At 38.3% G+C, this 17,027-nt stretch overlaps 1 protein-coding gene across 3 annotated transcripts in view; it reads left to right on the top strand.

The window, feature by feature from the left end:
- The first annotated feature begins 517 nt into the window (after positions 1-517).
- The window catches only part of MSTN (myostatin), a 56,676-nt gene continuing 40,166 nt past the window's right edge, over positions 518-17,027 (top strand). For 2 of the 3 annotated variants that reach the window (XM_024564280.3, XM_053918868.1), the window contains exon 1: positions 518-708. The gene's annotated coding sequence lies outside the window, so the exon portion shown is untranslated. Of the gene's footprint in view, positions 709-13,159; positions 13,240-17,027 lie in introns of those variants that run through there. The other variant, XM_053918870.1, reaches the window with a different exon arrangement.

The raw sequence follows: 17,027 nt of genomic DNA, 5'->3' as shown, positions 1-17,027 counted from the left end.
TAACTATGAAATATATAAATAACTATGTGTGGTGATTAACTGTTAACTAGACTTACTGTTTTGATTATTTTGCGACATATAGCTGACCCTGGAAGAACACAGGCGTTAGGGTTCCTGTGGAGAGCAGGACTGATACAATGGCATTGCTTCCGTCAAGAGAGCATAAAGGAAAACAAAGTGGAGTCACTCATGTCAACCAAGATGGGTGCCAGGCAGCCATGACACTTTAGTTCAAGAGGGAAACTACCTATGTCACGCTACACACATCCGGCAAGGAGACATATCTGCCCACATGGTCATAACAGACATGTCTGACAAGGAGACACACCCAAGACATCTGCATATGTGGTTAGAAGAGCCATGTCTACAGAGCAGGACCACCTATATATAGGCTCCTTGGGAAATTCCCCACTTGTCATCAGGGATGCCAAGACACTTATCACGAGACCCAGAAGGGTGGAATGCACCACTCTCACGGGTGTAACTGAGGCAGGCTCCAGACCACGGCTGAGACAGCTGAGCTGCACACACCTGAGTGCTGCTCCACACCATGCTGATCTCCCTTGGCATCGTCTGCCCTGCTGGACTGACGACTTCACCTGCCCTGCTGCCCTCCTGACTCCAGAGATCCTTCCTTGCAAGACTCTGAAGACTCCCTTGCCCGCCGTGCTGTCTCCTGGACCTGCAGACTGAGACTCTGGGGCTCAGGTTTGTTATTCCCCACTGATTGCTGTGTCTGTGTGTGTCTTCTATTTCTCTTAGATTGTTAGAGTGTGAGTGGGATATCAATGTATGTTGATGTTCTACTTTGAGTGAACCTGCATTCAACAAAAGCTGAGTGAATAACAAAATTACGGTGTGTGACTCTTGTCTATTCCTTGGTGCCGGCCTGCTCAGCAGGCAGCTAGCTGAGCAGTTGCCTGGCTGACTTACAGGAAAGCCTATGTCGCAAACATTCTCTCATGACAGTACCCACCATCCATGCAATAGAAAACCTGAGTATAACTGTGGTCGGCCCTCCACATACACACATTCCCAATCATGGATCAAAAATATAGTATGCATCGAAACTAATGTAATATTGAATGTCAACTGTAATTTTAAAAATTTTAACAGTTTTTTAAAACACACCAGTTGCTGCCCCCCACCACCAACAATAAACTTTATATATGTCAAATCATTATGCTGTATACCTGGAACTAATATAATTTCATATGTCAAATGTTTCTCAATAAAAATAAGTATGTTTTAAAAGTTAGCTTGGAAAAATATATAGGTACATTGTGTTCTTTGACAGGAAGGCTAAATATCATCAAGCAGTATGTTATATTTATAAATTTCAAGGAACAATCATAATAAGAATACAGACTGGAATTAGGTAAGCCAATTGTAGAGTTCACATGAAAATAGTAAGTGTAAAGGAACAGTCTGGAAAATTCTGATGAAGAGCAATAAGGTTACTATCCTCAGATATTTAAACATGCTATGAATGCATCAATAATTGAAAGTATAGAATTGGCTCATGAAAAGACCGACTAATGAAACACAATAGAAAGTCCGATAGACTTGAATGAATGTATATGGGAATTTCATGCACAATGAAGATTGCATTCCAAATCAAATGGTAAAGAGAGATTTTTAAAAATAAATAGTATTGGGAAAACTGGGTAGCAAGTTGGAAAAAAAATAAAGCAGATTCGGTACTCAGGCTATATATCAGAAAAAGCAAACAGTCCAACCTGTTCAACTCTCCAACATCTAAATTACACCTCCAACTGAACCTTTGTTACAGCACCCTGTGTTTTCTTCCACGTTGGATTTTGTAATTATGTAAATGTATTTACTTGTTTAAAGACTTTCTTGTCTCATGAGACTGCAAGCTTCATGATGGAAGAAATTGTTTGTTCAGTACTTAGAAAAATTCCTGGCATTTAAAATCAGTAAGGATTTTGGAAAAGAATAAATATATTTACTCTTCATAACCTTGCAAAATGATATTCTTACCTTCTTTATTCAGATGTAGAAAACAAGGCTCAGAAAGGTGAGGTGATCTATCCAATTTCCTAGAATACAGGTCCAAACCCAAATCCTATGACCTTAAATGCTCTATTGTCTCCAAACGAAGAGGGGCTTCTCATGAAAATAAAAAAAGAAAGATCTGGAAGTGGCATAGGCAGCTAAAGTGGATGACTATCCCCTGGCTCTGGTTTATGAGGTCTGGTTATGAACAAAGAGCAGGCTCTGTCTGAGGGGCTGAACATGAAGCACAGTCCTTGGGTTTCAACTAAAATAAAGATGTAGTGGAATGTTAAGTGAATAGGTGGAGGAAAGTGGGTTTACAAAGGAAGAGGGCTTTCAGAGGATCCCCTGCAATTGAGCTAAGGGACTGGACAGCAGTAGGAAAATGAGCAAGGCAAGGGGGTGGGACTTCTGGGCAGCCAGAACGGGGATAAAAGAATGAATGAACGGATGGCTTAGTGAATACAAGCGAATACTTTTGGCAGTATCTGCGGACTCTGGAAGCGAGCAGCTTGGACAGAATTCGAGGGGCTGAACTACTCAGAAGTATCAGGAAGCACTCAACTAGTATGAGGCTGTGGTATTTACTACATTCCTTTAAGTTTTCTGAGCATTTTTTTCTCCCTGGGAAGACTTCTACTCTACTAATATGGCCTGTCTGCCCTTAATCCAGTTGTGGTATAACCCCCTCCACTCCCCCCATCCCCTACCCTCCCAGTTTCTCTGAAAACTCTGGCTTCATTGCTATTAGCTGAATTACATCCTGCTGCAAGTGTCAGGGCCAAGAAAATAAATTATGATCAGTGGTGGAGGTAGAGGTAGTGACCACACAGGAAGGCCAGGGATGGATTTTTCAGGAGAGTTAAAGTTCAAAGTTTAACGGGTTATGTTTAGTACTACATCTTATGTTCTCAGAAGTGGGTGTAAATCTGGGCACAATCCTAGATGGGGCCTAAAAAGAATGGATATGAATGGTTTTTTAAAATATTAAAGCTCCTGACCTCACATATATTCTGTTAGAGTTAAAAACCTGTATACTTATATTCAGAGATGGATAAAAAAGTAATAATGTTAGCTTTACTGTGCCAATTACTAAAAAGCAAAATATTTAATATTAAGAGTTGCTAAGAAAAAGTATACCTTAAACTGGAATCCAAACAGTCCCAAAACAGATATCCTAGGACGTGTGTAGAGAGAGGCTGATGGCTCCTGAAAGGCAACCCCAGCTGGCTCCCAGCCTCCCTTCTCCTGGAAACGGTTGCTAGGCAGTCCTAGATTTGCTCACAAATGCACTTTCCCCCCAGCGATCAGTATTATGATAACACGAATGCCACCTCCCAATCAATTTTTCTGCTCCCGTTTCATTAAAGGCAGGAGACTCTGGTAAACATTATTGATGGTGGTGAATAGTCTTATGGACACTGAATTGTGCTGGGCTATTTCCTGAACGAAATGATTAAGATCTTTGCCTCCTAGGTCTAGGAATACTTAGACAAGTCTGAAAGCTACATATTTCATGTGTTCTGTTTTTAAGAAATCTTTATTTTATTTTTTCCATTACCATTTAGCCCCCTTATACCCGCCTCCCACCAGCCATCACCACACGGTGGAAGCCAGTGTAATGTTGTCCAGGGAATAATGAAATGATGGATCTGAGACACATCGTCTTTCAAGTTTTATTGATTCACAAAAAAACAATACTGCAATTTAATTTACACTCACTTTTAAAATACTTAGTATATGGATTCTGAGAATTTGAAATATATAAAGAGAACAAAGATATCATTCTAGAATTGTAAGGTTTTACTTTGGTTTTGCATTGATGCTAGTAATGTGCTCAGGAACACAAGAATAAAAGGTAAAAGTGCCCTGGCTGGTGTGGCTCAATGGATTGAGCACCAGCCTGTGAACCAAAGGGTTGCCAGTTCGATTCCCAGTCAGGGCATGTGCCTGGGTTGCTGGCCAGGTCAGGTCCCCAGTAGGGGGCATGTGAGGCAACCACACATTGATGTTTCTCTCCCTCTCTTTCTCCCTCCCTTCCCCTCTGTCTAAAATAAATAAATAATCCTTAAAAAAAAGAAGGGTAAAAGTATGACTGGCCCTGTTCCGAATGAAGCTCTTTCTACTGCATCTGCCAAATCATTTATTGGATGTGTTGCCATTATTTGCACTCAGCACTCTCAAAAGCAAACACATCTTTGCCTCAAAGCAGCTATGCCTCCAATATTCCCATTTTTGCCAAAAGCATCATCGCATTTCTGGTCCTTCAGTCTTAAAATCTGGAGCCATAATTGCCTCCTTCCCATATACCCTCCATGTCTAATAACCAAATATTGCTTCTAATTCCTTTTGCTCTCTGCTACTGATTCTTCTGTCTATATTAATTCTGTCTATGTTTTTATTATTGTATCTTCATTATTGCATCAGTTTATTCTATTTGCCAGAAGCTAATTTTTTGTTTTAGTCTGGAATTAGAGGATCTAATTTTAGCCCCTCTTAGCTCCTCAGCTACCTCACAAGCCTTATGCTCTAGTCATCCCCTGCCTTCCTCAAAATACTTGGCACCTACCAGACATGACTCCTGGCTTTTCTCTGTCCCTCTCCAAATATTTATTCCTGCCTATGTGTCTGTGTCACCTGGAATGCCCTTAATGCTTTTGTCTCTAATTTCCAAATTTTGTTATCCTTTAAAAATATTCTAAATTCCCACTTCCTCCATGGAACTTACCTCAATTCTTCAAACTCACATTAATAGAATCCCTCATTTAGTATCTTTCAAAAGTCAGTCAGTTGGTTAGAGCGTCATCCCAATGTGCCAAGGTTGCAGATTCAATCCCTGGTTAGGTTACATACAGGAATCAACCAATGAATGCATCAATAAATGGGACAGCAGATCAATGTTTCTTTCTCTCTCTCTTGAAATCAGTAAAAAAGTCAGTTAGTTGTCATCTCCATGTGTTCTAGAATGCTAGTCAATCAAGAATCTTAGCTCATAATGAGTGAATGCTTGTGTAGTGCTTATTCTGTACCAAGCACTAATCTAAATGCATGATTAAATTCAAGTTTCCACAACTGTATGAAGTACATTGCAATCCCTATTTTCAGACGAGGAAATTGGGGACAGAGAAGCTATAATCTGTCCAGGGTCACACAAGTGGCAGAGTGGGAATCAAACCCAGACACACTGGTTCCAGAAGCCATGCCCTAAGTTACAAACCCTTATTATGGAGTCATTCCAGTTTTAAAATTCCTACACATTCCCTAGGTCAACCTCACCATTGGACTGAAGAGAAACCAAAAAGGAGAGGGACCCAGCCACCTGCCCAAAGTTACCTAAAGCAGTGCTTCCCCAAATTTGCAGGGGTCTTTTAAAATGCAGATTCTAGTTTAGCAGGTAAAGGATGATGACTGAGAGTCTACATTCTAAGTAAGTTCACACATGATACTGATTTTAGTGATCCATGTACCCACCCACCCCATGGTGAGTAGCAAGAAGAAAGAAAAATGGTAGCTGAGACTAGGACTCAGTACTGACTTATTTCATCCTGTTATACCAAACATCATAATAACAGGCAGTGGGAAAACATGTGACAGAGAATTTGCTAAGCAAAAAAATTTACCTCATTTTGAATCACCTGTTTGCCGATCATGAGTGGCAAATAAACTTTATAGTGCTTTTCTCCCACATGTATTCTTATTTTGTAGTAGTATGTAAGCTACATTCAGATAGCTCTAAGACTTACCACTCCTCTTGGATCTGCACGAATATGGAGCTTGTCCAAGAGTTACCTATAAATTCGTTATTCACTTGTCTACATCCCACTGATGTATTGCTCTGGGCAGTGATTTGGGAACGTGGGGTTGAAGGAGGAAAGAGTGAGCGGTGGGAACCAACTTCCCGCGACCCCAGAAAGCAGAGTCAGGACACCACTCATGGGTATCTGAGCACTCATTCTGCTTTTTCCTCTGAGCGAGCCTGTTGCTGAGTCAGGCTAAAGAACCAGAGTCCCGATGTCAATTTTTTTCCCAGTAAGGGCATATACTCTTAAGTTCTTTCTACCCAGTAATGTGCACCCCTGATATAAACAGCTATGTGACACAATCAAGCATTCCAGATCTGGAAAGGCCTGCCTCGGGTGGCGAGTGTTAAGAGTTATACTCTTATATCCCTGTTTTAAGGGCTCTGGTGGCCGAGGGAAGCACCCTGAGATATGTGGCCAGCTGACTTTCACTAAGTCTGTATGCCGTTGGACAAACAAATGCATCAGAAACCCGAGGAAAGTGAGTGTGTGTATTCTCTTTCTAACCATCTACTTAAACCTATGTGGGTTTTTTTTTTTTAAAGGAGCATGACAGTTCTTTTAATGTCTTATTTACTTATGTCTATCACTTCAGTAAAAACCACCCGCTTTCCCCTGCCTTTTCTTATCGTTCCTACCCTCCCCAAGTCTGTGATTTTGTAGACCTAAATCTGTTTATTTTTTTCTTCCCTTACCTAAAGTCCTAATTCTGTAACTTACTCTAATGTGACCTTAAACAATTCTGTATCCAGGAGTGTTTATTATGGATTTTAAGTAATATTAATCACCAAATGAAGACTTTTCTTCTGTTAGAGAAGCACATAAAATACAATGTATTCCTTACATTTCTTTTAGATATATTTAGAATGCCAGATAAAATAGTTATTTGAGACTCCCAAAATAAACCTTGTTGTTTCTCTCACATATGAAAATTAAGGCTTTACTTAAGGATTAAGCTTTTTAAGGACAGTGTAAAAATGCTTTCAGATCACTACAGTATTTTATACATATTTGTATAACATGATTTTCTTTTAATACAATTTTAACTACATAATTATGCTTTCAAGTATACAATATACCTTCATTTTCAATACATGACTTCTGGAGTAATTAATAAACTTTAATTACTAAAGATACTATTGTTTCAAAAAAAATTTTGAGGAACTTCAAAAATGTCTAATGTTACATATTTTTCACAGCTTTGTCCAAGCAATCTGCTGAAAATCTATAGCTCTGAGGCCTGCCATGCTGGTTCATGAATCTGCCTCTTCCTTCCAAAATATAACTAAGTGTATGAGGGAGAAGGGATTTATTTTGTTTCTTGCAGTATTACACTCATTAATTTATAAAACGGTTATTTTGCCCATGAACTTTTATTTTAGTAGAAATTGCCATAAAAGTGCCATGTCAACCACCGTGATCTTTGTGACAGATGTCCCAACATACATCCCAAACGAGTGACAGGAGAAGAGAAAGCTCTCTCAGACAATTCATCATCCCAGCATCGATTTCTGCATTGATTACAGACTGACTGACTTCTTGGCCCAGACCATTTAAATCAAGCCCAAATTGTACTTTGAAGAAAGCTGATTTAGAGAGCACAGGAAAATCCAAAACAATTTCATTAGGGTGACACCGAAGATAAAAAATCCTCTGGATTATGGAGAGGCTATCATTTCATAGACAGAAATGGGCTTCCTATAGTCAATTTCCTACTGTGAGCCTTGCAATTAGGAGCTATCTGCATTCGACTATGAAATTGCTTAATCCAAAATTTGGGAGCATATAAATTGGAAAGACTTAAGACATTTTCTGAAAATGGGCTTGAATTAAATGGTGAACGAAAATAAAAGCTAATGGTATTATCTTTTGATAATCCTGATGAAAGTACAAGACTGATCTTACTTCATAAAGGATAACCAAAGTTCATACCCAGATACCAAGCTTTGCCGGAGAAAAAAGATTTGGGAGGAGCACACATAGAAAAAAAAGTCACAGGTAAAGTTTTGTAGGTAAAATAAAACTACATAAAAGGAAAGTTCATAAAGCTAACTAAAAACTAGGTACGAAGGAACAAGGATGATTTGACAAGTAAATCAAGAAACAGTGATTAGCCCTGGCCGGGTGGCCACTTGGTTAGAGCATCTCCCGCACACGCCAAGTTTGCAGGTTTGACCCCTGGTCAGGGCACGGACAAGAATCAGCCAATGAGTGCATAAATAAGAGGAACAATGAGTCAATGTTTCTCTCCCATTCTCTCTCCCTTCCTCTTCCTCTCTCTCAAAAGAAAAAAAATGATTAAACAATTTCTTAAGTATATGCTTAAAAAGGATTATTGAGAAATGAAAATAATTGATATAAGATACAAGTAGACTTTAAAAATGGTATTAAGATATTCAACAATTAAAAGATTCAAATTCTTATACAGAGATATTTCTGGGATAGTCTCTATTTTATGTAAGGTAAGTGTCCTTCTTAACAAGGACAAAGCCTGATCATTACTATTCAGTAAACTGTTCCATATTAATACAATGTAATATGAAATAGTAATCAATACAATTAGTAATAACCAATTCTAAGAAATAAAAGATACACCAAACTTTGAAAAGCTGAACACTATTTTTGTCAAAGAGTAATGAGTATGATATTTACAATCATGTCATATGAAAAATTTACTTGGATTAAAGAACAGTCTGATTTGAATCACTTCAATCAAACAAGTAAAAACAAGTAAAAGTCTACCCTAAGGTGGAACTGGTTAAACCAGTAAATAAAAGAAATTAGTTCAGCTAGTGTGAAAATAGAAGCTACAGTGGTCTTATTTCATCTTTAAAGAGACAAAGAAACTAAGAGAAATGAGCAGAAGTTTCAGATAAGGTAAAAAATGATACATAATATGAACAGCTTCAGGGATCTGATTACAGTCATCCTTCACTTTTAGTCTACCTACAATATGATTGGAAGATTGGTCTTCACAAGAAGGGGACAAGCACACAGCTCCGGGTGTGTTCCTTCCCACTTTGAATTAAAATGCAGTATTACCAATGGCCTAAAATCAATGCAGCCCCTTTTTTTCAGTAACAAACTCGCCACTAGGTTGCAGTCTTAGCTCAATTGCAGTCTTAGCTCAATTGCTTCTTTAAGAACATCAGTTCACAAGCAATTAACCATTTTAATGGTTGAAATCATATTACAATATTTCTCCCTTGTGACAAAAGTTGACACAAACTACACTCAGTTTATCAATCAGTTAGGTAGCCTGCCTAAATTCTGCGGCAGATATATTATTTTTTAATAGTAATAAAACTCACAAATTGTCAAAAAGTTCTTATGCATCAGCAGGCAGTGTTTTAAGAGCTTCCTTCCAGTAAAGCACATGATCACACAGACAAAAAAATCAAACCAAATCAACCAATCATTCCTTGGGTATTTTAAGCTTCTAGTTTCAATAGAGGACCAGCCATTAAATAACAAGTTCATACCTTTTTCTTTGTTTCTCACGCCTTTCTTGGGTCCTAATATCCCCGTACAGGAAGCAGGTTCACTGTGCTGACTTTGTTTTTAAAGTTCAGTTTTCCGTAATCATTGTAGACATGTTCACTAGTAGTTTTCCATATGAGCTTCATGTGATATTCATTCTTTAATCCTTAGGGGTATATTTTTGAAGAACTTGACACTCTTTAAAGGGAAAAACCTAGAGATAAACAAAAATAAAATAAGGAAATGAAACAACAGTGTCTTATTTGTAATGCATTTGAATCCTTTTCTAATGGAAATGCCCACAAATGTATTTCTTTTATGTGAATGACTGCAAAGTTTTATGGATGTCTTGGAGGGGAAGGGCTAGCTATTACACATTTTTCTAGAGGAAATGCTGAGATATTTCATTTAGAATATATTAAAAAAACAACTTCCAACAATAATAAAACATCTACTTATAACTTTAAAATACGACATACATAAAACCATAGCAACTCCCCCCAATTCCTAACAGGCAAAGCAACGGGTAATAATCACATAGACAACGTTCATTTAGAGCCTCACACACGTTACACCTCGCAGGTGGTACCTGTCAAGCACTGTTTCATTTAATGTACTAAAAACTCTGTAAGGTGAACTCACTTTTATTACACACGCAGTCTTCCTTTGCAATGACAATGTGGGCTGTACACATGATTGTGCAAGCTGAAATGGTGCAAAGAGATATTAATAATCAATGGGAGAAGCTATAATTTTTCCATGACTTTAAAATGTTTCCTCAAAACTTTAAAATTTGTCCTACTGTTGATTTTAAATGTATAAAGAAATTTATAAATCCACAAAATGACAAAATTAGGACACTGTAATTTAAAACATGAGAAACATACAAAACCAAAATGTTTTATTTCTTTGTAAAAAAACTTACTAAGAGTGACTTGAACAGTTCCAGCGTCCCTCTTCCTGTCACATAACTTCCAGTATAGAGCAAGCATCTTTTCTATTCTTTGGCAAACTACCATACTCTTCTCAGTCTGGATGGGCTTATATTTTATCCTTTATGCTTTTAATGTCATAAAACATCTTTGAGACTTCCTTTAGTAAGAAATGTTTTGCCAACATCACTTTCTCTGGGACAGCTTCCTCTTTTTCATCACTACTTCCCTCATTGGTGTTGATAAAGGAGCTGTCACTGAGCCAAGAGGCTTTGTCCAGGCCAAAAAGGACCAGTAGCTTCCTTCAGCTCCTAGGCAGATGGGGAAAAGCAGCTGGCACGCAAAGAGGCAGTGAAGGCAGAACACCGGGGATCCCAGGCCTGTATTGCTCCCATGCCTTCAAGTCACATAAGCCACATAACTCTCTCCTCAGACAGCTGGTCTTCTTGGAGGAGGGAAGAGAATACGTTCAGTTTTTATGCAAAAGACGTTCGGTTTTTATGCAAAAGAACCTGAGCATGACCTAAAAGCACTATTTAAAATTTTGGTTAGAACTTTAAACTGGATTGGACATTGTTTTTTTTCCCTCCAGACTTTTTGTTTTGTTTTTCTAAGCAGCAGATGGTGAGCACTGGAAGAAGACAAGATCAGCTACAAAGTGAAGAAGGATTTTGAAATAAAGATAACAAGTTTAAAAAAATACAACAAAATTAACAATATCAAAGGCAAGAAAATTCTAAACACTTCCAGAAGCCAACAGAAAAAAAATTAAAAAGGAAATTTAAAAATATTACCTTAAAAATGAGAATCAGGCATTAGATTTTTCAATAGCAACATTGGTTAGAAGACATTGGAATTACATTTTCAAAGTTTGGAAGAAAAATGTGTTTAAACCTAGAATCTTATTTCAGCTAACCCACAATTTAAATGTTAGGAGAAATAAATATTACATAAAGTTTATTATATATCCTCTTTGAAATAACTATTATAGGCTGTACTCCAGGAAAAAGAGAGAGAAATCCAGGAGCAGGCAGTGAGCGACATATATGTGAATGAGTAAAGAATTGTATACTTATTATTGTTTAAATGAACAATTAGTACAAACAAACCCACTTCATCAATATGAATCTGGAACTAAAATGCTAATTTTAGGTCTATAGATGTAAGTCAAAGTTTATTAAGAAGAAGTTAAGAATATTAGTTTGTTCTGGGAAAAAGAATGAGATACTGATACATTTAGATAGTGCTCCTGATTCAGTAATGCAGGGGTGGCCTCCACAATTAAAGTCAAGGAGTAAATTTAAAAACAGAAGCAGCAAATCTGATTAACCAATAAATGGTAGGAAAGAAGAAAAAACCCAAAATTCGGGAAGAAAGCATGGTGTCTTGCTAGCTTTCCTCCAAGAATAGAGCCCGAATCAAGGTCATGTATACATATGGCAGTTTACTTTAGAAAAGAATTCCAAGAAACAGGAGTAGGAGACTGGCAAGAGTAAAACTGAGAAGGGGTGAAATCCAATTTAGGAGTGCATTATCAAGTTGATCGGCATGGGGGGCAACTGGGGCTCAATCCACTAGGGTCTTCTGAGGAGCCATGTAGAATGCACTTCGGAATTACCTACTCAAGGGATAGAAGAGAGGAATATTCTCCAGTTCCCATGCTTCACTGATCAAGGGTTGATGCCCAGGGTTGTTAATTTGTCTTCACTTTTTGGCTTGTCCGTATGTCACAATGGAGAGAGGTTCTTGCAGGTGTCCCTGGCAGTGGTGGTAGAGAAGCCCTGGAGTACAAAGCAAGAGATCCATAGTCCACAGTACAGCTGGGACAATGTGGCTCTCAGGTTATACCTGTGTGTGGGTGGTGGCTTCAACAATGGCTGGAATGAAAAGATGAACCAAAACATGGCAGCAATAATTATAATAATCATTGCAAATGGGCTCTATCATTAAGTTTAAGAAATGCCGTACTGCCTTGGCCAGACGGCTCAATTGCTTAGAGCATTGGACTGATACGCCAAGGTTGCAGGTTCCACCCCCAGTCAGGGCACATACAAGCAACCAATGAATGCATAACTAAGTGGACCAACAAATCAATGTCTCTCTCTCTCAAAAATCCATGAATTAAAAAAAGAAATGCAGTACTATGTTATATAAGCTTCAAAGGAAGCATGTAAAAATTTTGATGTACTGTGCCTCCCAAAACTTGACACACAATCTATATTCTCTGACTCTAATGCAGTAAAATTAGAACAGAAAAACAAGGTTCTTGGGAACTTCTTCCTTTTTCTCCTCTCCCTCCTCCTCTCCTCTCCTTCCTCCTTCTCCTTTTTTCGTTTCTTTGTGTCTTTTTTTTTTTTGGTGATAGCAAATTACATTGTCTGAATAGTCCTTATGTTGAAAACAACTACATATATAATGGATAAATAATTTTTTAAATCTTAAAACAATTTTTTTATCCTCACCCAAGGACATTTTTTTCATTGCTTTTAGAGAGAGAGGAAAGACGAGAGGAAGGGACAGAGAAAAATACTGTTGTGAGAGAGAAACATTGATTGGTTGCCTCCTGCACGTGCTGGACTGGGGGTCGTATGCACTTGGGCCAGGAATCAAAACTGCAACCCTTCTGTTACAGGACAGTGCTCCAACCAGTTGAGCCACACCATCCAGGGCTAAAAATCTTCTTAAAATTAATGAAGAGCTGACAAGATGCAAGCATTTACCAGGTGAAGCCCTGGGTGCTATGGCTCAGTGGACTGAGCACCGGCCTGCGAACCAGAAGGTTGCCAGTTCGATTCCCAGTCAGGGCACATGCCTGGGTTATGGGCCAGGTCCCTGGTTAGGGGAATGTGAGAAGCTACTGATCAATGTATCTCTCACACACTGATGTGCCTCTCCCTCTCTTTCTCCTCTCTTCCCCTCTCTCTAAAAAGTAAAATAAATAAAACCTTAAAAAAATTAAAAAGAAATTACCAGGTGAAGCCTATGGGAGGACAGAGGAACCTGAAGAGGTAAGCCAATATAGTCTTCTTTTGGCTTCTAAGTGTTTACCAATCCCAGTAAATTTGAACTTTCATTTCAATAACTTCGTTTGAGTGAGGATATCAGAAAACGAAACAAAAAATCCAGGGTCATACAGGAGAGGAATCTAATACTAGATAGCTCCCACAATAAGCTGGGATCTCAAAGAGTTACACTTTGAGACTAAGGGTTAACTAGAAATGAACCAGCATTTAGGTGGTATTACAGTATACATTTTCATCATTGAAGCAAACCCAGAGACCTTAAGTCTTGAATTTGGATTAAATTGGTCCCATTATGATAATATAATTAAGGTGATGTACTTACATATCTAGAAGAAGCTAATTCAAAACTTCTCTGAAAAAGGTAACTTTATCCTAGATCTCTGAATATCTCTGTAATAGTTTTTTAAGTAGAATGGTTACAAGGCAGCTAAACATGGCCAAATTAATAAACAAAACACTACAAGAACTGGGGAAAGCAATGGACAAAAGAAAAACCAATAGATAAGAAAAAAAATCTGCAGATCCTTGGATACTAGAATTTTCAGCCATAGATTATAAAACAACCAAGCTTAAATAAATAAAAGACAAATTTTGGGGTAAAAGTCTGCAGGGAAGAAGAACCTATAAAAAATCATAGACCATATTCAAAAGAAAGCAAATGAGACCTTCTAGGGATAGAAGAACATAATGTTCTAAATTTAGAACTCAGTGGATGTATTAAATAGTAGTTACATACAGCTGAAGAGAGAATTGGTATACTCAAAGATGAGTAAGGAGAAAATATCTGGAATGTAAGACAGAAGATAAAAGTCAGAATATAAAAGAAAGGGTGATATGTTTAGTGTAGAGAGTAAGAAATTCTAACTAACTGGTGAATTTTTGTGCAGCCATTTTAATATTGAAGATGGAAGAAGATATGCAACATTTTTGGTGTATTATGCTTTATTATTTCAAGAAAGGCAAAAATGAAACAGAAATGCAAAAAAAAGATTTGTGCAGTTTATGGAGAAGGTGCTGTGACTAATCGAACATGTCAAAAGTGGTTTGTGAAGTTTCTTGGTACTATTGATATTTTGGCCAAATAATTCTTTGCTGTGGGGCTGTCTTATGCATTGGAAAATGTTTAGCAGCACCCCTGGCCTCTGCCCACTAGAAGCCAATAGCAGGAGATAGCTGACATACTCAAAATAGCCAAATCAATGAAGTTATTGGTGAAAATGAAAAATATGTCTTTTATTTTATGGAAAAAACTAAATGGACATTTTGGCTGACCCAATAAAAGTAAGTAGAATAGTATCTCTGTTGTGCTGAGAAATAATAGTTAAACTAGACTCAGCAAAAATATTTTTTTAAGCATGAAGGCAGAAGAAAGAGATTTTGTTATAAAAAATGAAAGCATTTGTCACCAATATAGTCCTCTTTGTGACAACATGGATAGCACTGGAGAACATTATGCTAAATGAAATAAGCCAGCCAGAGAAAGACAAATGCCATATGGTTTCACTCATATGTGGTGGTGGTGGGGCTCCGCCTGCAGGCCTCCCCCCCCCCCCCGCCCCTGGCCGCCACAGATGAGAATAAGTCTACCAAGACATGATCTACTTGGGAAGGAAAGGTGGCCAATCTCTCAAAGTATAAGGGCCAAGAGCCTTTTCCTCAATGGGCTTTTATTGGGTTCAATTTGCACAGGAATACAGGTGAAGCTCATCAATCATTGCCAGGCAGTAAGGATCAAACAATAGCTAACAAAGAACTAGGAGGGCTTATTCTGAGTCAGGGTCAGTTAGCTAAAGGGCCATAAAACTTTGGGAAATAAACTCATTTCATGCTTGGACCCTTATCAGAAAACTGAGGGCATTCTTAGTAAAGCAGGTTTCACAGGGTTTTATGTATTCTTTCTTCAGTCTGATCGCCCCCTGTGAATCCGCCCTTTCCAGCACAGGGCTGCACCACCTTCTGTCATTGTTTCAGGCTTAAGTCGAGCAGGGGAAGTAAGGCAGCCAAGAGATTAGGGCACTTCTTGCAGACAGAATGAGGACTCAGGCTATGTCAAAGCCGAGGGGTCCATCACCTCCTTTTTCTATAGCTCCCAAGTCCTTCCCTATGGGTCTCTTCATGACTGTGCCTGTCTTAGGTCACCCCTCCCTTGAGGAATCTTACCCATCATTGGCTAACTGGTCATCTGCTCATCCACTCGGGCTGAGCAGGGTTAAGTAAAAGTGGGCAGAGGTGGCACCCATGACAGGAAGATAAGCTTTGTCTCTTTAGTGGCTTATGGTCCCAAGGTCTCTCACTGAGCCTTAGCCATGGGGGGTTACAGCTTCTGAAACCAGGCAGGGCGGTTCCCAACAATGTGGTATCTATAGAACAAACTGCACAAACAAGCAAAGTAGAGACAGACTCATAGATAGAGAGCAGGATGACAGTTAGTGGGGGGAGGGGGAGGGAGTGAAAGGATTGAGAAAAAAAGGAAAAAGGACTCATAGACAGGAACAACAGTATGGTGATTGTGGGGGGTGTAAGGGGGCTAAATGGTAATGGATAAAAATATAATAAAAAATAAATATAAATAAATTGAACTCTGAAAAAATAAAATAATCTGGGATTGCTAGTGCTCCTGGACATATGCCTACAAGAATAAATCCTCTCTGGAAGAAATATAGCATCTTCCTGGTCCTCAAAATATTTCTACAGTTTTCCATGTGCAATTCCAGTGCTCGATCTAGAAACACCATGCATACTAGGAAACATGCTAAATAGTAAAAGAACTAATAAATAACAGAAAGAGACACACAAGGATAAAAGTAACTTTAATAAAGTTATCTAAAACCTACAGCAAGGATCAATAACGAGGATACTTTAGAAGCATTCTTCTTCACTCAGGAACAACATAAAAATCCTCCTTATTACTGACACACAACACTGCCCAGTGGTGTCAAACTCATTTTCACTGGGGGCCACATCAGCCTTGAAGTTGCCTTCAAAGGGCAGAATGTAATTTAGGGCTGTATAAATGTAACTACTCCTGAACTAGGGGCAAGGAGCTCGGCACTGCTGCTGGGTAGAAACAAGGTGCCAGGCCAGATAAAACAAGGTGGAGGGCCGAATATGGCCTGTGGGCCTTGTGTTTGCCACCTGTGCTGTAGGCCCCGGTCTACAATAGAAGACAAACCATAAACAAACAAACAAATAAATAAATATAAATAAGTAGGTGATGATAGTGACATATATAGATTTGTATTGTTCCTCTTCCCAACAGTTAGAAAATAAGATACCACAATAGATAACAAAAACAATAGTAAGTCTCCCTGCATACATCAACAATGAACACATAACAAAAATGTGTGCTTTAAAGGCTGTAAATAAGATTACAAAATTCTACTAAAGGTTACAAATAAGGGCTAAATAAATGGAGGGATCCAACATGCTCATACAGAAGTGTGAGGGAAATAACTTATCCTAAATATAGGAACGTGAAATCTAAAAACATAATGTTGAGTGAAAAAAACAGAACCAAATTTATACAATTTATATAAAATTTATGGACAAACAAAATACACTATGTATTTTTAAGGGTATCTACATGTGTGCATCTATACATACATATACACATTCCTGGTATGAAATCTGTTTCCTCATCATGATGTATTTTTACAGATATCCATAAATTCTATTTTAAGGACAAGCATTAAAGAGCCAGGGAGGCTTATTACTGCCGGCACAACTGCCTTAAATGGTAACCTGGGCTGGTCCCGAAAGACTTAATCTCTCTA

The sequence above is a fragment of the Desmodus rotundus genome, chromosome 2, assembly GCF_022682495.2.
Source record: "Desmodus rotundus isolate HL8 chromosome 2, HLdesRot8A.1, whole genome shotgun sequence".
Lineage (NCBI taxonomy): Eukaryota > Metazoa > Chordata > Mammalia > Chiroptera > Phyllostomidae > Desmodus > Desmodus rotundus.
This window is presented reverse-complemented; position numbering and strand designations above follow the sequence as displayed.